Consider the following 20,512-nt stretch of genomic DNA (forward strand, 5'->3'; position numbering starts at 1 on the left):
CTCAGCTAAAAGAAACTCTACATTTTAAAAATGTCATTTAGAGAATAGCCCGTTGGGCTTGCCTGCAGTTTCCGTTTCTAGAATAAAGTCATTGATCACCTGAAGCTCCATCTCCCTTTATTTGAGGGAAGATCTCCCAGATGGGCCCTTTAGTTCCCGGAAGGCAAGAACACAGCCATTGTCCTTGAAACAGAACTGGAATGCAGATGATGCCGTCTGAAATTTGTCACTGTCTTTAGATTAAAAAGTAGTTGGTTGGTGAATAAAAAGCAACCAGTTGATGGAGTCCCTGTAAGGATAACCAACTTTAGTATGGGCCACAATTTTAATAAGCCCACTTGGTTAGAAGCTGAACCCAGAAAACTGAGTCTGGGGCCAAGAGGAAGGAAGAGAGAAGTAAGAGAGAAGTAAGGTTGCATTGACAGTAAAAATAACTCAGAGCATTCACTGGCAGGGAGTCCAGTGAGCTTTCAGTGAGGCTGACCCAACTCAATGATATGACAAAACACCTAGTCTGAATCATCCTATGCCTGGCTTCCCACATGGTCACAATATGGCTGCCACTTGCTTCTAGGCCACATACTTCCCCGTTCACATTCAACACAAAGGAGAGCTTCTCCAGGTACCTTCCACAGAGGAGCTAGGAAGCTTCTTTCCTAGAGCAACCTGCTAACATCTCTCTCATCTCATTGGCTGCAATTGGGCCATGCCCCATCCCTGAACCAATGGCAGTCACTAATATATGCTGATTGGTTTAAGCCCACCTTTGGAGGGGGTGGGAGGTGGATTCTGCTTTGCCCCAGGGACAGGAGCTGCCTGGGGAGGGCTGGATACCTGAATAACTGCAGCGCTCTTGGCCAAAAGGAAAAGGAATGGGTGCTAAGGGACCATAGCCAGCAAGAAGTGACTGATTAGCAGAAGCTAGGGAGGGGGAGCTCTGGGAGGAGAGAAGAGCTCGGTGGGTTGGGGGACAAAGAGATGGCAGGATGCTGTGCGCTGCGCATGTGACCCTCACTCCTACAGCACTCTCAGACGTGATCTTCAGGAAAGACCACAGACATTGTGAAGTGCTTGATGCGGCTGAAGTTCTTGTAGAAATTGGTGAAGATGCTGAGTTTCGCTCTGTTTTGGTGAAGATATTGAGCACATGAGAAGCCAGGGACAAATACCAAAGGGATTCAAAAACTGTTAAGCCTGGGGAAGTAGTTAACTGTTAAGCCATATGGGGAGAACTCTGGACTTCCCTGGGATGTGAAAATCAGGAATTTAAGGGACAGAAAGGCAGCCAGCTGACAAAGGGGCTAGAGCCATGTAAGTTGGGTATATATTCAGCTATATTGCACTCTTAAGTAAAGGGGAGGGATCTTCTGGAGATCCTTGACTGGAATTGGTGCTCTCCAGATGAGCTATTCAAGACTGAATGACTCACACTTTGAGAAGAGTGTTGTGAACTATTGGGATTACCTTAATCTAGCTGCACAGTTCACCCCTAAACTGCATGCGTGTGTTTTGTGAGATGAGAGATAAAAGCCAGGCCCTGACTGAAGGGAATCAATGGGAGGGTCGGTTCCATCCTCTTGAACAATGTAGGGGCTGCAGGCAAGCCTCAGGAAAATGGCCAGGTGGAAACTGAAGGAGTTCCTACAGCTTAGGGCTCAAGGGTTGCTGTAGGGACTCAGAGACTACCTGTTTTTGGCAGCAATAGGACATGTGGCAGCACCATCTGGGAATGGGTCCTTTACTGACCTTCCAGTGATGGAGACCAGGAACAACCTCTGGACTAGTACAAAACCCAGAGAGTTTGGGGGACTCTCCAGTGAGGGATGCCCATCTTCTCCTGGTTTGTGGGAGTTATATTCACACTAAAGGAGATGGGAATAGCAAAAACTAAAATGAAAAGAAAATTTAACAAGAAACATACAAGTTTTATGTGAAGCTCGGTGGCTCAGAGCAAGTATTCTGGCTTGACCCCATCTGTGACCTTGGGTGAAGAAACGCAACTGCTCTGTGCTTTATTTAATTTCTCTTGTCTGTAAAATGGGCATAGTACTACTCTTGTGAGGATGAAATGAGTTAGAATAGATAAAATGTCAAGCTGTTAGAATAGTGCCTGGGATGAATGAATAAATAAATACATAAATAGCTATAATAAGGAAAAGGGAATCTAAACGGCACAAGCACACTTGAGAAACAGGAGAAAAGGGGGATAAAAGCAACAAAATTGTAGAAGCTGCAAAGCAAATGGGCTGATGGACGAGAGGGATCTGACCTGGTGGACCCACGATATCTGAAACTTAATTCTGAAGTGAGGGGTCCCAGGATGCACACACTTCACACCATGAAAGCCTCTGAAACTGGAGGCTTCAGGAATCTCCAAAAGTGGGAGTGAGAGGGGACTAAGAACAAGAAGACCAGACCCCCACCCCACCCCTATGCTGCTGGTGATGGCCCTTCAATCCTGACCAAACAAAGGATTACTCTATTCTTGAGGACACAGGCCCGCCTGAGGGCAGAGGTGCTGTCCCCAAAACAGGATTCAGAAAAAATTCATATCCTTAACCGTGGGACCCACAGAGCCCACCACGACTCAGATGTTTGCAGGGAGACTTAGACTCCCAGGCAGGACATCAGAGGGAGAAAAGATCTACACACACTGACAGGTGGGGTTCACGTGAACGGCCCAGCAAGATCCCCCTTCAGTGAAGCCCACCAGTGACAAGGCTACCCATACGCAGAAAACTTCCAATCACATTTTAAGGGGCTCACTAAATTTGATTTTCTGGCCTGAAAGACAGAGACTAAAACCAACAAACAGGAAGAAAAGGAATCTGGAGAAAAAAAAATTTTTTTTTAAATTATGATTAATGTCCTGGAAGACATAATACAACATATTGCATCAATAACATGAGAATGGGTTGCTATTTTTTTAAAAAGACATTAAAAGGATAAAAGAGGATCCTTGGAATTAAAAATACGAGAGTAGAAATGGAAAATGTAATAGAAAGATCAAAGGATTTTGTCAAGATAAGAGAGAAAAGCTAAAAGAAGGAATCTAGAAGAAATTAGGGGATCAGTGTAGGAGATGCATGGCAGGCTGATGCCCCCTAAGAAGTGAGATGCATGTCCCTCCTGGCTTTACCCTCCTGCAAGTTTATTTCAGCTAGTTTTTGGTTGTATTTGGATGTCTTCTTGGGAAAACAAGGGTTTTGGAGCTTCCTAGGCCATTGTGCTGACGTAAATAATCTTAAGCAAATTTTGATTGCAGCAATTTTTGTTCCTGTGCTTTAAGATGTATTTTAGAAACAGAGAATAAATTTCTTAAGGCAGATTTATACATCCTTTTAAAAAAACATGCTGTTTTGGAAAAGTATGTTAATTGGAATATTGTTGCTCTCTCATTTGAAAATACTTTAGCAGAAGTACTCTAAAGACATACAGGTGAATTTGGAGCTGGCACAGAAATCAGTCCTGCAGGTCAGAGTTATCCTGTCTCCTTATTCTCAGAGTTTTAGCCCTCACCCACTCAAAGGCCACATCATCAACATCTTAACTGATAAAACTACACTTTAGGTACCACTTTAGGTAAAGTCTGATTTCCAGATGCTAAACCTCTAACCACATCACAAGACCTAGGGACTTTCCACCCAGGGCTTACCAACAACATGGGGTGCCCTCACTGTCTCTGGACCTCCCAAACACTGGCCACAGCATACATCATCGTCCAATTCTTTAGTCAGGGATGGGAGTAGCTCTCCCACTAATAATTTTGATTGCCCAGATAGGTGTGGTGACTCCTCAAACAGGTGATGACATCTGTTAATATTTTACTACAACCAATTTGTACAAAACAAAGCACAACACACATTGTATTACATAAGCTCCCACTTTCTCAAAAAAATGATAATCAGGACCACATATCCCAGGACTCACTCAGAATCCGCCTAAATTTAGCCATTTCTTTATATGCTTGCCTTCCTAAATCCTGTATATTTGGGAAGTTGTCTGGCATACAAATGCCACAGTCTTCCCCACAATATCACATACTCCTCCCTTTTCAGCTGGGATATGATCAGGGCCGTGAAGTTTTGGAGCACCACATTTCTCAGAGCCACCATTCTTACAGTGATATATGCCCAGTCTCTCATATGGTTTTTGTCCTTCCATACATTGGGATTTGTATATTCAAACACTGTTCTGGAGCATATCCTGGGTTCTTGATTCCTAGTCTTGATTTCCCTCCCCACCCACCATCTTCAGGGAGCCATTGAACATCCACAGATGTCTCACATGCCCAGTAGGTAGAAAAAAGGGCAGGCTGCTATTCCTTACCCACTATCAGAGCCCACTCTGTGGGATCTGCATTGAGAGGTGATAGTATGGAACCATCAGGAAGCATCACATGTTCCAGGAACTGTGCCCTTCCACTTCTGCCTGGGCTTATGAAATGTGTATACCCTAAACAAGGGAATAGCCTTATCGGGTGGGTATCTTGGGGTGTCTGAGGGTTAGATTGCCAATCATGAGCTCTGGGTGACCAGTTTCTGGGCATTGTGGTCCCCAACCCTGGATGTCCAGAAATTAGTAGGCCTACTGTGCTCCCACCCACACCCCATGAGTTCAAGGTTTTGGTCCCCCATCCCATAATTATGAGTGTTTTTCCTGACATTTTCTCTTTGTTTATGATATTTATCAGGTTGACCACTGGGGACAGATCACCCAGAGCCACTGATAGCCTGTGACTCTTGTCAGGTTTAACACCAGATACTATGATAGCCCATCCTTCAGAGATTATGGAGTGAGGGGTCTTCCAAACCTGGAAGGGTATTTTTCCTAAGCATTTTCTTGATGTAGATCAACCCTCTATCAAGGCCCTGATTGTCCTATGGGTGCCATAGCCCTGCCTACTAGGACCATGATTACATTATCTCTCAAGTCATAGCTGGCTCCCTACATTAGCACTGCACAGTGCTAAGGCGAGCTGATTGGCTTAAATCTTATTCCAACTGGTATCATAGCCCAACATGTCCTAGATTAACCTCACCATCATTAAGAGAGAAGCAGGGACTCCTTAAGTTTCTCCCCACAAATAACAGTGAAGGGCTAGTGCTGGCTTACCACCACCTGGGCAGGGCTTGTGGCCCTCCAGAGTCCCAGAGGTGACCACTCAGCCTCCTTTATCCCCAGGCAGCAAACAGAAGCGGTGATAAATGAAATATGATGTCAGGTCTGCCCCATCTTCAATTCTTCCCTAGTGTCCTCTAAGGCTTGGTTCAGGAGTGTCTGAAGAAGGACAGATCACCAGAGGCAGCTGGTAAGAGTGATTAATTCCAGAATAATGGTGATGGGAAATTCCAGAATGACAAATATCAACGGACCTCGTGAGCTGCCCATCCTGGAGGCATGTCACCAAAGGGGGGGAAAAGAAACTAGGAGGTAAGGTAATGCTTAAACATAATGAAAGTGTTACAGTACTGGCAGACAATTTGGGGATAAATTTGTGATAGGTACTTAGAAAACCAAGCAAACAAAAAATAGAGAAAGAGAGAGAGAATTATTAACTCAGAGAGATAAAGAGAAAGAAAAAGAAAATATAACTGTAGTTCATTATATGATTCAATTCTAAATGATATATACATTTTCAAAACAATATTATCACTAAGTATTGATTTCACTAAATATTATGCCATAAATTTATTGGGAGGATGGAAGGAGAAAAAGGTGGGATGAGGTCTTCAAGCTAAACCCTCATCTTCCAAAGTAAGAGATAAACAGACTGTACCTAAAATGAAAATAATCAAAAAAGGGCATTATATGCAGATTAATTAGAAATTTAGGCAAATATCAGAAGCAACAACTAAAAACATGGTTATCATTGAAGAGTAGGGACAGGAGACAACTATTTTTGATGTAAATCTTATAGAATTATTTGCCTTTTTAATCTCTTTCTCAATAGATAGATACATATATATATAAAACTTTAATTATAAAAAGCATTAAATAAAAAATTTTAAGCATGCCCATTAAAGTAGAAAAAAAGAAAATCATTGATCTTCTACCTCTGAGAGTGGAGGAGCTCACAGATACTAGGAACATGATTTTTTTCACCTAAGAAGAGTTGCCATTTAAAAAAATATGTAATAAAATTCAATCATAAAATAAAAATTAAAAACAAAGATTTTAAAGTAAATCTAATTACACTGTTTTTTCTTTACTCATAATAAAAAATTTCATATTATTACAGATTCTTTATGAGAATGCCTACCATTGCTCTCTAGTCGGATATTGGAATTTTTTTTCTTGGAGACATCCAATGACCAATGTTGTGCCTAGAACAGTGCCTGACACATAGTGGGCACTCCATAAATGTTTGTTAAATGATGAATGAATGAATGAATGAATGAAATTAATTCATTAAACACTTGTGAACATCTAGTTTGCTAGATTCAGAGTTCACTGAACTCTGAATGAGAGGGAGAAAGTTCCTTGAAAGCAGAGACTGTGTTGGATCTATTTTGGGGTCCTGATCTGGGATAAATAATGTGACCCACTGTGTGTCTAGCATGACCCTATTATAGACAGGGATTTTATATTAAATAGGCACTTTTTGAGCTGTCTAGCATATCAGATGCTCACAGATTCCTAACTTCTGAATGCCTTTCCCCTAACTTATGATAAGTGAAATGACAGGGAATCTTTACTCATTCATTCATTCAACATATAGGTAATGAGGGCCTTCTGTGTTCCAGGCACTATTCTAGGCTCAGCTTAACAAACAGACCAAAATCTCTAGCCTCATGGAGCTTACTTTCTACTGCAGGGAGACAGACAATAAGCAAGATAAATAAGTAAAATATGTACATGTTAATAGTGATGAATGACAAGGAAGAACATTTAAGCAGGGAAGGGGGATAAAGAGTGTCAGGGTTGCAGTAAGGAGGAAGGGAATTGTAATTAAAATCAGAGTAGCAGGGCAAGTCTCCTGGAGGTGAAGGTGTGTTAAGACCTGAAGGCAGTGAAGCGGAAGCCCTCTGAGCCTCAGCCCCTCCACTACAGTGCATAGTGGGAAGACGGTGAGCAGGGGTATCAGCCTGCTCTGTGGACCCCTCACCCACTGCATGTTGGCAGAGCAGCCTTGGGCAAGTTACCTAACCTCTGTCTGGGCCCCTCAGAGTGGGAGTGATGGCAGCTAACTCATGGAATGGGTATGAAGATTCCCGAGACTGAATTCTTTGCTCTCTTCTATGACTTTCGTGATGTTATCAGAGGAACCTCACTCTCACCTATCTGCTCAATCCCCAAACACACCATCTCCCTCCCTTTACCCATTATATCACATCAGACAATATTAAGTCTGTATTGACCAGCATCAGTAACTTATAAATAGGTTTATAAAGAGTTTAAAATGTAGATTTGTAGTCATCACCTTTTTTGTGTGTAAAATATAATTGATTTAAAACATTGTGTAAGTTTAAGGTGTATAACATGTTGATTTGATACATTTATATATTGTGAAATGATTACCACTGTAGCCTTAGCTAACACCTCTATCATGTCACATAATTATTATTCATTCTGGGGGGGAGATAACATTTAAGACCTAGTCTCTTAGCAACTCTGAAGTCACCTTTCTAATAGGCCAAGATTCTTTCCATTTTTATTCTAAAATGGTCTCAAGTTGTAAATCTGCCAACTAACACTTATCCAGAGCTATCGTTTGCCAGATATTGTGCAAGGCACGGGAGAAACAAATACAGACTTTTCTATCCTGGACCCTATGGTCATGAATACCAGCAAAAACACTCCTTTACATCTGAGCTCTGAGGCCAGGCTGCCTGGATTCAAATCCTGACTCTGTCACTTATTAGGTGACTAACCTTTGGCAGATTACTTAACTTGTGCGTGCTTCAGATTCCACGTCTATAAAATGGGGGTAAAAATACGTTATTTATAAGGATTCCATGAACTAACTAATACACTTAAAGTGCTTATAACAATACCTGGCATGTTATAAGCTCTCAACAGATGTTAGCTTTTAAAATGACATAGATGACCTATAATAATTTTAAAAACATTTATAACATGTAGTTTTCACAGACGCCCTGGGTGACAGAGAGCCAACACTCACAAGTCTAACTTGTATAAGTGAATGAATTCCTCTTCCTCCATACATCTGTATTTGCATCCACTGATGTACACGGGGACTTAAAGACTCTTTTGGGGGAGGGGGTAGGAAGTTTTTCCATTTTTTTCTATTTCATTGATTTAGGCTCTTTATTATTTTTTCCTTCTGCTTGCTTTGGGTTTAATTGCTCTTCTTTTTCTAGTTTCTTAGAGTAGAAGCTTAGATTTTTGATCAGAGACATTGCTTCTTTTCTAATAAAAGCTTTTTTTTTTTTTTGGCTGCGTTGGGTCCTCGTTGCTGTGCACAGTCTTTCTCTAGTTGTGGTGAGCGGGAGCTACTCTTAGTTGTGGTGCATGGGCTTCTCATTGCAGTGACTTCTCTTGTTGCAGAGCATGGGCTCTAGGCGCGCAGGCTTCAGTAGTTGTGGCATGTTGGCTCAGTAGTTATGGCTCACGGGCTCTAGAGCGCAGGCTCAGTAGTTGTGGCGCATGGGCTTAGTTGCTCCGCAGCATGTGGGATCTTCCCAGACCAGGGATTGAACCCATGTCCCCTGCATTGGCAGGAGGATTCTTAACCACTGTGCCACCAGGGAAGTCCCTAATATAAGCATTTTAATGCATAAATTTTCCTCTAAGCACTGCTTTTGCTGCAATCCACAAATTAGATATAATGTATTTTCATTTTTATTTTGTTCAAAGGATTTTAAAATTTACCTTGAGGCTTCCTTGAGGCCCATAGGTTATATAGAAGTGTGTTAATTGCCAAATATTTGGGGATTTTCCAGACATCTTATTGTTACTGATTTCTAGTTTAATGCCATTATACTTCAAGAACATACTTTGTCAGATTTCATTTATTTTTTTAACCTGTCCACCTGCCCTCTATCCCACTGGCCCAGCGGAGGCACCCTGCACACTCTCTAGGCAGCACCACCACTCTTGCCCATAGGCCAAAGCTCCAGGAACCAAAAAGATGTTTCCATTTTTAAAAGTGTGTTAAGGTTTTCTTTAGGAGCCAATGTATGGTTTACCTTGGTGAATGTTTTGTGTGCAATTGAAAAGAATGTATTTTCTGATCTTGCTGAGTATTCTATCAATATAAACATCAATTAGGTCAAGTCGGTTAATGATATTATTCAGATCTTCTTTGTCTACTGTTTTCTGTCTACTTTTTCTATCAGTCCTTGAAGTCTCCATCTATAATTATGGATTTGCCTCTTTCTCCTTTCAGTTCTAGTAGTTTTTTCTTCATGTCTTTTTAAGCACTGTTGTTAGATATGTACAAATTTAGGATTGCTATGTCTTCTTGGAGGATTGACTCCTTTATCATTATGTAACATCACTATTTATCCCTGGTAATATTCCTTATATTGAAGTGTGCTCTTTCAGATATTAATATAATATAGCTATTCCAGCTTTATTTAGTGTTTGCATATTTATTTTTTGTCCTTTACTCACAATATATGTATGTTTTCATATTTAAAATGAGACAATATAAAATGGTTTAATATATATGCAGTTGGAGCACCAGAAGGAGAAGAGAGAGAATGAGGCAGAAGAAATACTTGAAGAACTAATGGCTGAGAATTTTCCAAAATTCATGACAGACATCAAACCACAAATCCAAAAGCTCAGAAACATCAAGCAGAAAACAAAAACATCACACCTAGGTATATCATTTTCAAACTGCTGAAAATAAAAGATGAAAAGGAAATGTTAAAGGCAGCCAGAGAAAAAAGGCATATGACATACCCTGGGGAGGACAGGAGACTCTCAAAGAGTAGTCAGAAACATCATTTCAGTGCCCCTTTAGAAGGCCATCAATCCAAAATTATTTAAAAAAAGAAAAAAAAAACAGAACTGACTTCACCAAACTTAGAGCATCTGTTTTGCAGCAATCTTAAAACTTCTAGTAACATGCCTTTTGAGCACATTAGAGAAGCGCCTTATTCAAAGTAATCCAGGAAAACAAGTCCCCACACACTGTACACTTCTGTTACCAGCTTCTTCATCAACCTGCCTGCTCTGCCCGCCAACTCTGCTAGTGACTTCTGAGCTGTTCCCCCGACAGGCCCTATAGAGGGGGACTGTAGAAGAGCAGGACATCTGTAGGCACATTCAGCTTCAGGGAAGGAGACTAAACATATTGCCAGGTGGGAATGACCCACCCAAACTTCCCGCAACAGGCTGGAGGGGGCGGGAAGGGGGTTTACCACACCTACTCTCACAAGAATTAGAGAGCCCACTGGTGAAGAGACTGGAAGGTATGGCACCGGGGCTGCTGGCACCAGGGCTGCTGGTGATGTTGACCAGCTTCAGCACCTGGAGTCTGGTTTCCATACCCCTGAGAGAGAAAAACCAAAGCAACAGAAAAAAAGAGACAAAGAAAAATTATAATAATCATAAATTGAGTAGGGGAAACAATCAAGGATACAGTATCAGAATGAAATGAGTATGTGTTTGCTAAAGTTAGATGTAACATGATAGACAGGAAAATAGAAAAATAAAATGTACACCATGATACAGAACAATTAAGTGATGGGAAACAGATGTGAATGTGTGTCGGAAGGAGAAAAAGAAATGAAGAGACTGACAGGAAGAAGGCACATGTTGGCTATGGAAGGGTGAGTGGGTCTTCTGGAGCAGGGTTGACTCACAACAGCATGGGGATATGTGTTGTTGAAGGAGGCTGCCAAGGAGGGAAGGCAGGAAAAATGGTGTTGGTACCCTTGTATGCAAGTGATTGAATTAGTCTTCTACCCGCAATCTCTTTTTACCTCAAATGTATTGAGAAAAATTATTAATGTGCTCACAGTGGATCAAGAAACTGATGATTTAAATGATTAGTAGGTACTAAATAGCAGCCACGAGTCTTAAAGGTGTGCAGAAGGGTGTTAAGCCCCCAACTGCTTCTGGGCTCTCAGCTGGACCCAGGCTTCCTCACTTTGCCAAATAACTTTATTTTTAAGGACAGAATCCAATTCCTTTTCCAAACAACTACCTCCGGAGCCCCAAATGGCAATGGCCGTCACAGCAAGGGGACTCCCTCCCTGAGGCCAATTCTCCATCCCATTTGCTCAGATGCCAAATTTTGCGCCTCCAATACATTCTATTTTAGGGAGATTAAAAATTCATATCCCCAACATAGTGAGACAAAGGGTCTCCTTTTGGCAAAAAGGACCGTTTGAAATTATGCCTGGGGGGGATGAGTTCTGAAAAGATCTGTCCTAATGCAGCAGGCTGTGATGGCCCTGACTACTAAGTTAGCACTGCTGGAGCCCGGAGACTCTCCCAGGGGGACCAGTAATGATGGAAAATTGCACGTGCTATTAGCCTGTTTTCACACTGCACTTAGCAGCTACTAGAAAGGTGATGGTTCTCTGGAAACTACAGAAGAGTTGACTGGATTCTTTTTGTCTCCATAAACCAGTGGAGGAAATGGGATTCTCTCCTTTGCATGATTTCCTGTTACTAATTAGAATATTAAAATCTTATGGAACAAAAGGGTGGCCAAAGTCTGAGTTCGAAACTCTGCAGTGACTATATTCACTTAGAAAGAATTAGGTGGGCTTCCCTGGTGGCGCAGTGGTTGAGAGTCTGCCTGCTAATGCAGGGGACATGGGTTCGGGTCCTGGTCTGGGAGGATCCCGCATGCCGTGGAGCGGCTAGGCCCGTGAGCCACAACTACTGAGCCTGCGCGTCTGGAGCCTGTGCTCCGCAATGAGAGAGGCCGCGATAGTGAGAGGCCCACGCACCACGATGAAGGGTGGCCCCCGCTTGCCACAGCTAGAGAAAGCCCTCGCACAGAAACGAAGACCCAACACAGCAAAAATAAAATAAATTAATTAATAAACTCCTACCCCCAACATCTTATTAAACAAACAAAAAAAAGAATTAGTCAAGGCATTATTTTGAATCCTCATATTTCAATTGTGTGTGACAGAACATGGAGTTGCATTAGAGTTTTATCATCAGAGTAAGAGGATACAGTCCGGGGAGGCTGGGTTTTATGAGACCCAGATTGCTATGAACATGTACTACACATTATTAAATTTTTACCTCAAATCCTCCGAATGCTTGCCCTTGTTTTTCTTTCCTGGTCCAATTCCCAGCTCCTCGGTGAACTTGGGTGCCACATGTGTTGGACAAATCCGTGGAGGATGCTCTGCTCAGGGTCCTCTTCCCACCTGCAATGAGAGGAAACAAGTGGGCCTCTGCCCTGGGGAAGACAAGGACCGCTCCCTGAGGCAAGCATTTCCACCATGGAAGGATTCACTGTGGAGAGGAAAGCACCTCTCCTGCCAGGAGCTCAACTGATCTCTCAGACCAAGTTTAAGTGTCTGACACGAACAATGTGCTCTCCCTGGAAGCCAGCACTTCCTGGGTTCTAGGAGCTTCCTGACCAAAGCTCCAGCCTGGCAGCCAACCCCCTGTCTGTCAAGGTGCTGATGGGAGCTCTCCCCCCCCCCGCCAAAAGAGTCATCTCTCAGGCACCAATGTATTGCACTTTCATTTATCAGGGTTTCCTTGGTGTTATGGGTTGAATTCTGTCCCTCACAAAATATGATGAAATCCTAACCCCCAGTTCCTCAGAACATGATCTTAATTGAGATAGGGTCTTTACGGAGGGGATCAGGGTAAAGTGAGGTCATTAGGGTGTGCTCTAATCCAATATGACTGGTGTCCTTATAAAAAGGAGAACTTTGGGGCTTCCCTGGTGGCTCACTGGTTGAGAATCTGCCTGCTAATGCAGGGGACACGGGTTCGAGCCCTGGTCTGGGAGGACCCCACATGCCGCGGAGCAACTAGGCCCGTGAGCCACAACTACTGAGCCTGCGTGTCTGGAGCCTGTGCTCCGCAATGAGAGAGGCCGCGAGAGTGAGAGGCCCGCGCACCACGATGAAGAGTGGCCCCCGCTTGCCACAACTAGAGAAAGCCCTCGCACAGAAACGAAGACCCAACACAGCAAAAATAAATTAATTAATTAAAAACAAAAGTACCAATGCCACCGTGGATGTGAGGATTAAATTAGTCAATGCTTTAAAAAAAAAAAGGAGAACTTTGGACCCAGAGACAGACATGCATTGGGAGAAGACAATGTGAAGAGACACAGGGGAAAGATGCCATCTACAAGCCAAAGACAGATCCTGGAATGATCCTTTCCTCACAGCCCTCAGAAGGAACCAACCCTGATGACAGCTTGATTTTGAAAATCTAGCCTCCAGAACAGAGACAATACATTTCTGTTGTTTAAGCCACCCAGTTTGTGGTACTTTGTTATAGCAACCCTAGGAAACTAACACACTTGGCTTTCTCTCCTCCAAGACTAAGCAGGTCAGGAGCAAGGGGGATCTGGTCCCTCATAGGGGATTGAGTCCTTTGACCCAAAATCTAAATGTAATGGACACATAGACTGTGTGTGTGTGTGTCCCATAGGACAGTGGGTGTAAAATGGTTATCCAGAAGTGAGGTCCCCAGAAGGCTCCCACCAGGCTTTGTTCAGGGTGGTGCACAGGTGGTATCATGACTTCCATATTTCTGCCCTACCCAACAGTTCCTGTTCAGCATGGTCTTCAGTCAGAAAGTAAACCTCTCTAAGAATCTGCCTGCCGATGCAGGGGACACGGGTTCGAGCCCTGGTCTGGGAAGACCCCACATGCCACGGAGCAACTAAGCCCGCGAGCCACAACTACTGAAGCCTGCGTGCCACAACTACTGAAGCCTGTGCACCTAGAGCCCGTGCTCCACAACAAGAGAAGCCACCGCAATGAGAAGCCCACACACCGCAATGAAGAGTAGCCCCCACTCGCTGCAACTAGAGGAAGCCCACGCGCAGCAACGAAGACCCAACGCAGCCAAAAATAAATAAATAAATTTATATATATATATAAAAGTAAACCTCTCTGCCAAAATAGCAAAATACAGATTTGTCTATTAAAATAAATTAATGTAAAAATATTAAGCTTCTCGAAAAGAAGTTTCCATAGACATAAAGAGCAGCAGCTTTAGCTGAATTTCATGATCTAAATGATTGGTTGCTTCTTCTTAAAATCTGTTAAGAAAGCTGATGGCTTGGGAAAAAAGTCACAGACAAGGTTGTACTTGAGTTTAACTGAAACAAAGCAGAGATTGGATTTTTTTAAAAACCAGCCAGGTTTTTATAAATGGAATTTAAAATATATAGATAAGAAGACATTCAAAAGACAAAACAGAAATGAATCTCTCTCACGATGAGAGCTTCACGCATTCTTTCATTCGCCCACACCTTTCCATTCCTCCCTCCACATAAATTCATTCCTGGCTAGAGTTGCCAGAAAAAATACAGGACACTCAGTCAAATTCTCATTTCAGATAAACAAGGAACACACACACACACACACAAACATACATTTAGTATACCAAATGTATATACCTTAAACATATATGCATATTTATTAATAAATAGATTTATATATACTATGTAATATATATTTAGTATGTGTTTTCCTAACTATATAATATAAAAATATATTTAATATACATTTTAGTATAAGTATATACCAAATATTGCATGAAACACACTTAAATACTAAAAAATAATCTGTTGTCTATCTGAAATTCAAATTTACCTGGGCATCCTTCGTGTGTGTGCTAAATCTGGCAACCCTGTTCCTGGCCCCAGAGCCAGGCCCCTGACAGCTCCGATGGAAGGTGTGGCGGTGAGTCCTAATGAGGATTATATTTATCCAGTGGGGTGGCTGTATTTCCTCCCTGCTCTAGCGAGAGGCCCTGAAGTTCACGGGGTTACCCCTCCGAGGCAATGACCGTGGGTAGCTGTCGGCCCCCAGGGTGGAGTTTCGGGGCTGAATCCTGGGGACAGTGGGGAAGCCTCCCGCCCCGAGGACGGGGCGCCAGGTCTATCCGCCCGAGAGACGAACAACAAAAGCGGCAGTGACTCCCTTTGGCCTCCAGGGGTCCGAGGAGAAGCAGCTCGGTCCTGCGGGTGGGCAAAGGGGACATGGTCGGGACTCCGGTTCTCCCGTAGCTCGGGCGTGGCTCCTGCCACAGGAGCTCGCGCCGCGGGCTCACAGGAAGGCGCCCCGGATGTCCCGGCTCCTGACGGCCTGCTCCCGGCCTCCTCGGCCGCCTCGCGCCCCCTGGCGGCGGCATCTGGACACGCCGCTCACTCGCTGAGCCCGTTCCCGCCTGAATCCCCGACACGTGCACGGAGCACCTGCACTGGAGGTGGAGCGTCCTGGGGAAACTAGTGCTTCGTGGGGCAGGGCAGAAGAAAGTGACCGTTTCCACTGAAGACACCTCTTTCAGGGTCTTCAGAGACAAGGGAAGACCTGAGCTCCTGGTAGAAAGTCTCCTAGGGACAATCGCACTGCTCCTGAGAGCATCTTTGCCCTCGTCTTCCACAGGTATTAGGTAGCTTAATGCTCCCCTGGCCCCATCACTTAGACCACCTTGAGTAAGTGTGATAGGGAATCCATCTTTTTAACTACAAGACTTGCCAAACTGTAAGAAAAATACAAGTAGACATCTTGCTCAGTCAAAATTAGTATTATATTTTGCTGCAAACGCAAAACAAAAAGATGAAGGTCTTGTGTCTTGTTTTACCTTACTCACACAATGATTCCATCCTCTCCCCTTCTCACAATGCTGTACAGACATTCTCTAGGCAGACAGAAAAATCAAGAGACAGATGTTCCAAGTGAAAACCAAGGGCAAGAGATGTCCTAACCGCCAAATGACTGTCTCTCGCCCTCCTTCTCCACCCAATGCAAGTTAACTGACAAACACTGTCAAGGTCTTCATGGTGGGTGGTTTTTTTATGTGTCCACTTGGCTTGGCCAAGGTACTCTGATATTTTGGTCAAACACTGGATGTTGCTGCGCAGGTATTTTTTTAAACGAGATTAACATTTCAATCAGTAGACTTTAAGTAGATTATCCTCCATAACGTGAGCAGGTCTCATCCAATTAGTTGAAGGTCTCAAAAGGAAAAAGATTCACTTCCCCCAAGGAAGGAGGGAATTCTGCCTCCAGACTGCCTTTGGACTCAAGACTGCATCAACTTTTCCCTGTCTCCCAGCCTGCCAGCAGCCCACTCTGCAGATTCTGGACCAGCCCAGCCTCTACAATCGTGTGAGCCAGTTCCTTAAAACACCTCTTTCTCTCCCTCTCTCTCTCATACGTAGATATAGACATATCTATATTTGGCTGGCACCCTGCTCAGCCCAGACCCATCCCTCTCACCTACTCCAGAACTTGGCTCCAGCAATACCCCTCTCTTGCCTTATAAGTTTTTCCTCTCCAGTAGATGATTTCCTTCTGCATAAAACATACTGTTATTGCTCTCATCTTTTTTTTAAAAAAAATCTTGATTTCATTTCTCTTCCAGCTGCTACTCTCTTTCTTTGGTCATCTTTGTAACAACATTCCTCTAAAGAGTTGTGTGTGCTCTCTGTCTCCAATTCTCTCCTCCCATTCTCTTTGTTTGCCTTTTTTATTGTGAAATACAACGCATATACCAAAAAAAGGGGGAATGGAGGGTAAAAACAGAACCATACAGCTTAATGATTTATCCAAAACAAATACCCTTGCTACCACCATCCAGGTCAAGAAAAATAGCACATTAGCGAGAGCACAGAAGTCTTCCTTATGCTTTCTTCCAGTTCCTGCCCATCTGCCCCCAAAGGTAGCCACCATCCTAACTTTTATGATCATCAATTCCTTGATTTATTTTATTGCTTTAACTTCTAGGCATGCATCCCTCCACTGTACTTTAGTTTTACCTGTTTCTAGAACTTTAAATAATAGGATAAAAAAAATGTCTTCTGTGGCTGGCTTCTTTCATGCAATATCATGTTGGCAAAATTCACCCATGTTGACAAATGTAACTGCATTTCATTTATTTTCATTACTTTATAGAATCCCATTGCACCAGTTATCTATTGCTGTGTAACAAATTATCCCAAGATTTAGCAGGTTAAAACTAACATTAATTATATCACCTATGTCCTGAGAGTCAGGGGTCATTTGTGGCTTAGCTGGGTGTTCTGGCTTTGGGTGTCTCGTGTAGTTGCAGTCAAGCTGTCACCTAGGGCTATAATCTCTGAAGACTTAACTAGGGCTGGAAGATCCACTTCCAAATTCACTCACAGGGCTGTTGACAAGACTTCAGTCTCTCCATAGGTCTGCTTACGACATAGATTCCCCAGAGCAAATAGTCCAAGAGGAAAAATGTGAGTGAAGGCACTCCCAAGATGGAAGCTGCAATGTTTTTTATAACCTAATCTCAGAAGTGACACACTGTCAGTGCTGCTGTTTGCTATTGATCACACAGACCATCCTGGTCCAGTGTGGGAAGGGACCACCCAAGGACATGAGCACCAAGAGTCAGGGATCACTGGGGACCATCTTGGCGGCTCCCCACCACAACATTTGTATAAACATAGAAAAGTTTATCCTTTCTATAATCAATCAATATTTGGATTACTTTTATTTCGGGGCTGTTATGAACATTCTTGTACCTGTCTATTGGTGTATATGTGCATGCATTTCTGCTGGATGGATACCTAGAAGAGTAATTGCTAGGTCACTGCCTATGCATAAGGTCAAGTTTAGTAACTAATGGCAAACAGTTTTAGGAAGTGATCTACAAAGTTACAACCCTACCAGGAGTAGATGTGATTTCCAGTTGCTGCATGTCCTCAGTACCACTTGGTATTGTCAATCTCTTCAAATTCTGCCATTCTCATGAGTATGTAGTGATATCTCATTGTGGCTTTCATTTGCATTTCCCTGATGGATAAAGAGCTTGAACAGCTTTTTTTTTATGTGTGTGTTAGGACCTTGGGATATAGTGTTTTGTGAACTGTAGTAGATGTGGAGACATGGCACTCATCTCCTCCTTCCAGGAAGGACTTGCTGCCCAGCAGCTGAGTGGTCCCCATACAGCCTCCAGCCAGTGGCTCCTTCAGGGTCACCCTTGACTGTAGAGAACCACCTTGTCCAAGGTCACGCTCTTCCTGGGGAGCCCATTCTCTGACTGAGCAAGGCAGACTATAAAGGTACAGCCGTACCAGCCTGACACGGGACACAGGACACATTAATGAGCACCTCCACCAAGTTAGCCTGGGCTTTGCTGGGCCTACATCGAAGTTCATCTCTTTTCTCCACCCTAACCTGCTTCCTCCCCCTTTTGTTCACAATAAGCATCTTGATTCTTAATAAACATCTTGCACCACAAACTCCTTCTCAGGGTCTGCTTCTGAAGAACCCAATCTGTGACACAAAGTGTCTTTTTAAGCCTATTGCCCATTTTCCTGTTGAGGTGTCTGCCTTTTTTTTTTTCTTAGCAATTTGTTGGTGCTTTTTGTTTAGTATGGATACAACTCCTTTGTTAATTGCATGTATGGCAAATATCTTCTCCCACTCTGGGGCTTGCTTTCTTCATTTCTTTATTGTGTCTTTGGACAGAAGTCCTTCATTTGGATGTAATTCAGTTTCTCAATTTTTTTTTCCTTTTTAGACATGCTCTTTGCATCCTACCCTAAGGTCATAAATATATTCTCCTATATTCCAAAAGCTTTTATTGTTTTGCCTTTCAATTTTAGACTTATATGCCACCTGAAATTAATTGTATAAAGCATGAGACAGAAGCCATGTATCTTTGTTTTCTTTTTTCCCAAATGGATATCCTATTGTCCCAGCATCATATTTTGAAAATGCCTTCCTTTCCCCCACTGCTCTGCAGCACCAACTTGTCACATATATCAAGTGCATGAGTCTATCCACACGTGTGGGGCTGTTTTTGGATTCCCATTCTGTATCATTGGCCTCCTTGTCTGCTCTTGTCCCAATACCACACTGTCATAATTCCCCTTCTGAATTTCAAAGCTGCTTGGAGTGGGGTTTTTGTCTCCAGTTGTTCCACTGAAATGGCTCTTATTAAGATCAGCAATACTTCCTCCTGGTTAATCCAGGGGTCAATTCTCAGTTCTCCCCTTTCTTGTCTTCTCAGTGCAGTTGACACCAATGATGATACCTCCTTCTCCTTGACAGCATCTGCCGGAACCCCACACTCTTGGTTTTCCTCCCAGCACACGGTGTGCTCCTTCTCTGTCTCCTCCGCCATCTCGTCCTCACTCCAGCCTGATAGCGTTACCCCTCCTCAAGGCCCAGACGTCTCTCACTTATTTCTTTGTTGATCTCATTCAGTGAGTAAATGCCATTTCAACCCAAATTTCTATTTTGAGGTGGACCTTGTTCTTAAGCTCCAGACTTACACACTCAGCTGCCTACCTAACTTTTCATTTGAAGAATCTCAAACTAACATATCCAACACAGAACTTCTAATCTTTTCCCCCAAATCTGTTCCACGTCTTGCCTTGATCTTGTCTGCTGACAGCAACTCCATCCTTCTAGTTGCTCAGGCGAAAACCGTAGAAGGATCTTTACTCCTCTCTTTCCCTCATAACAGCACATTCACTTCATTAGGAAATCCTGCTGGATTTACCTTCAAGATATGCACATCCCAAATCCACTGCACCCCACCTCCATGGCTGCTGCCCCATCGAAGCCTCCATGCGGACAAAGCTATACAGGCACACCTCGTTTTATGGTGCTTCACAGATTTTTTTTTCCCACAAATTGAAGGTTCGTGGCAACTCTGTGTCAAGAAAGTCTATCAAAGCCATTTTCCCCACAGAATTTGCTCACGTGTCTTTGTGTCACTCTTTGGCATTTCTTACAATATTTCAAACTTTTTCACTATGATATTTGTTACGGTGATCTGTGACAGTGATCCTTGATGTTACTATTGCAAAAAGATTATGACTCGCTGAAGGCTCAGATGATGATCTGCTTTTTAGCAATAAAGTATTTTTAAATTGTGTATGGTTTTTTAGACATAATGCTATTGCACACTTAATAGACTACAGTATAGTGCAAACATAACTTTTATATGCCCTGGGAAACCAAAAAAATCTTATGACTCACTTCATTGCGATATTCACTTCATTGCGCTGGTCTGGAACAGAGCCTGCAACGTCTCTGAGGTACACCTGTATAGCATCCATTGCCTTATAACACATGTAAAAATTCCAGGGAGAATTCTGCAGTAACCTTCTAATTGGTCTTCCTACTTCAACCCCTCTCTCCTTAGTCTTTTTTTTTTTTTAACATAATAGCCAGAAGTATCCTTTTAAGACATAAAAGGATCAAAACCCTGTCACTCCTCTGCTCAAAACCCAGCAGTGCCTCCCCCTTCACTCAGAGTAGAAGCCGAAGTCCTTAAACAACCTGAAAGGCCCTGCCTTCTGCGACCTTGACCTCAGTATCTCTCTGAGCTCATCTCTTGCTTCTCTCCCCTCGCTCACTCTGCTCCAGCCGATCCAGCCACT

The 20,512-nt window shown here is 43.1% G+C and overlaps 1 protein-coding gene across 1 annotated transcript in view; it reads right to left on the reverse strand.

Annotated features, from left to right (window-relative positions):
- Nucleotides 1–14,842, reverse strand: part of SCML4 (Scm polycomb group protein like 4) — a 136,581-nt gene extending 121,739 nt beyond the window's left edge. The window contains exons 1-2 of the mRNA XM_089921902.1: nt 14,730–14,842; nt 12,181–12,308 (exon numbers count right to left, since the gene is read on the reverse strand). The gene's annotated coding sequence lies outside the window, so the exon portion shown is untranslated. The remainder of the gene's footprint in view (nt 1–12,180; nt 12,309–14,729) is intronic.
- Between the last annotated feature and the right edge of the window lie 5,670 nt (nt 14,843–20,512).

This window comes from Delphinapterus leucas, chromosome 12 (genome assembly GCF_059928025.1).
Source record: "Delphinapterus leucas isolate spDelLeu-1000000601 "Yukka" chromosome 12, BTC_Dleu_Yukka2, whole genome shotgun sequence".
Classification (NCBI taxonomy): domain Eukaryota; kingdom Metazoa; phylum Chordata; class Mammalia; order Artiodactyla; family Monodontidae; genus Delphinapterus; species Delphinapterus leucas.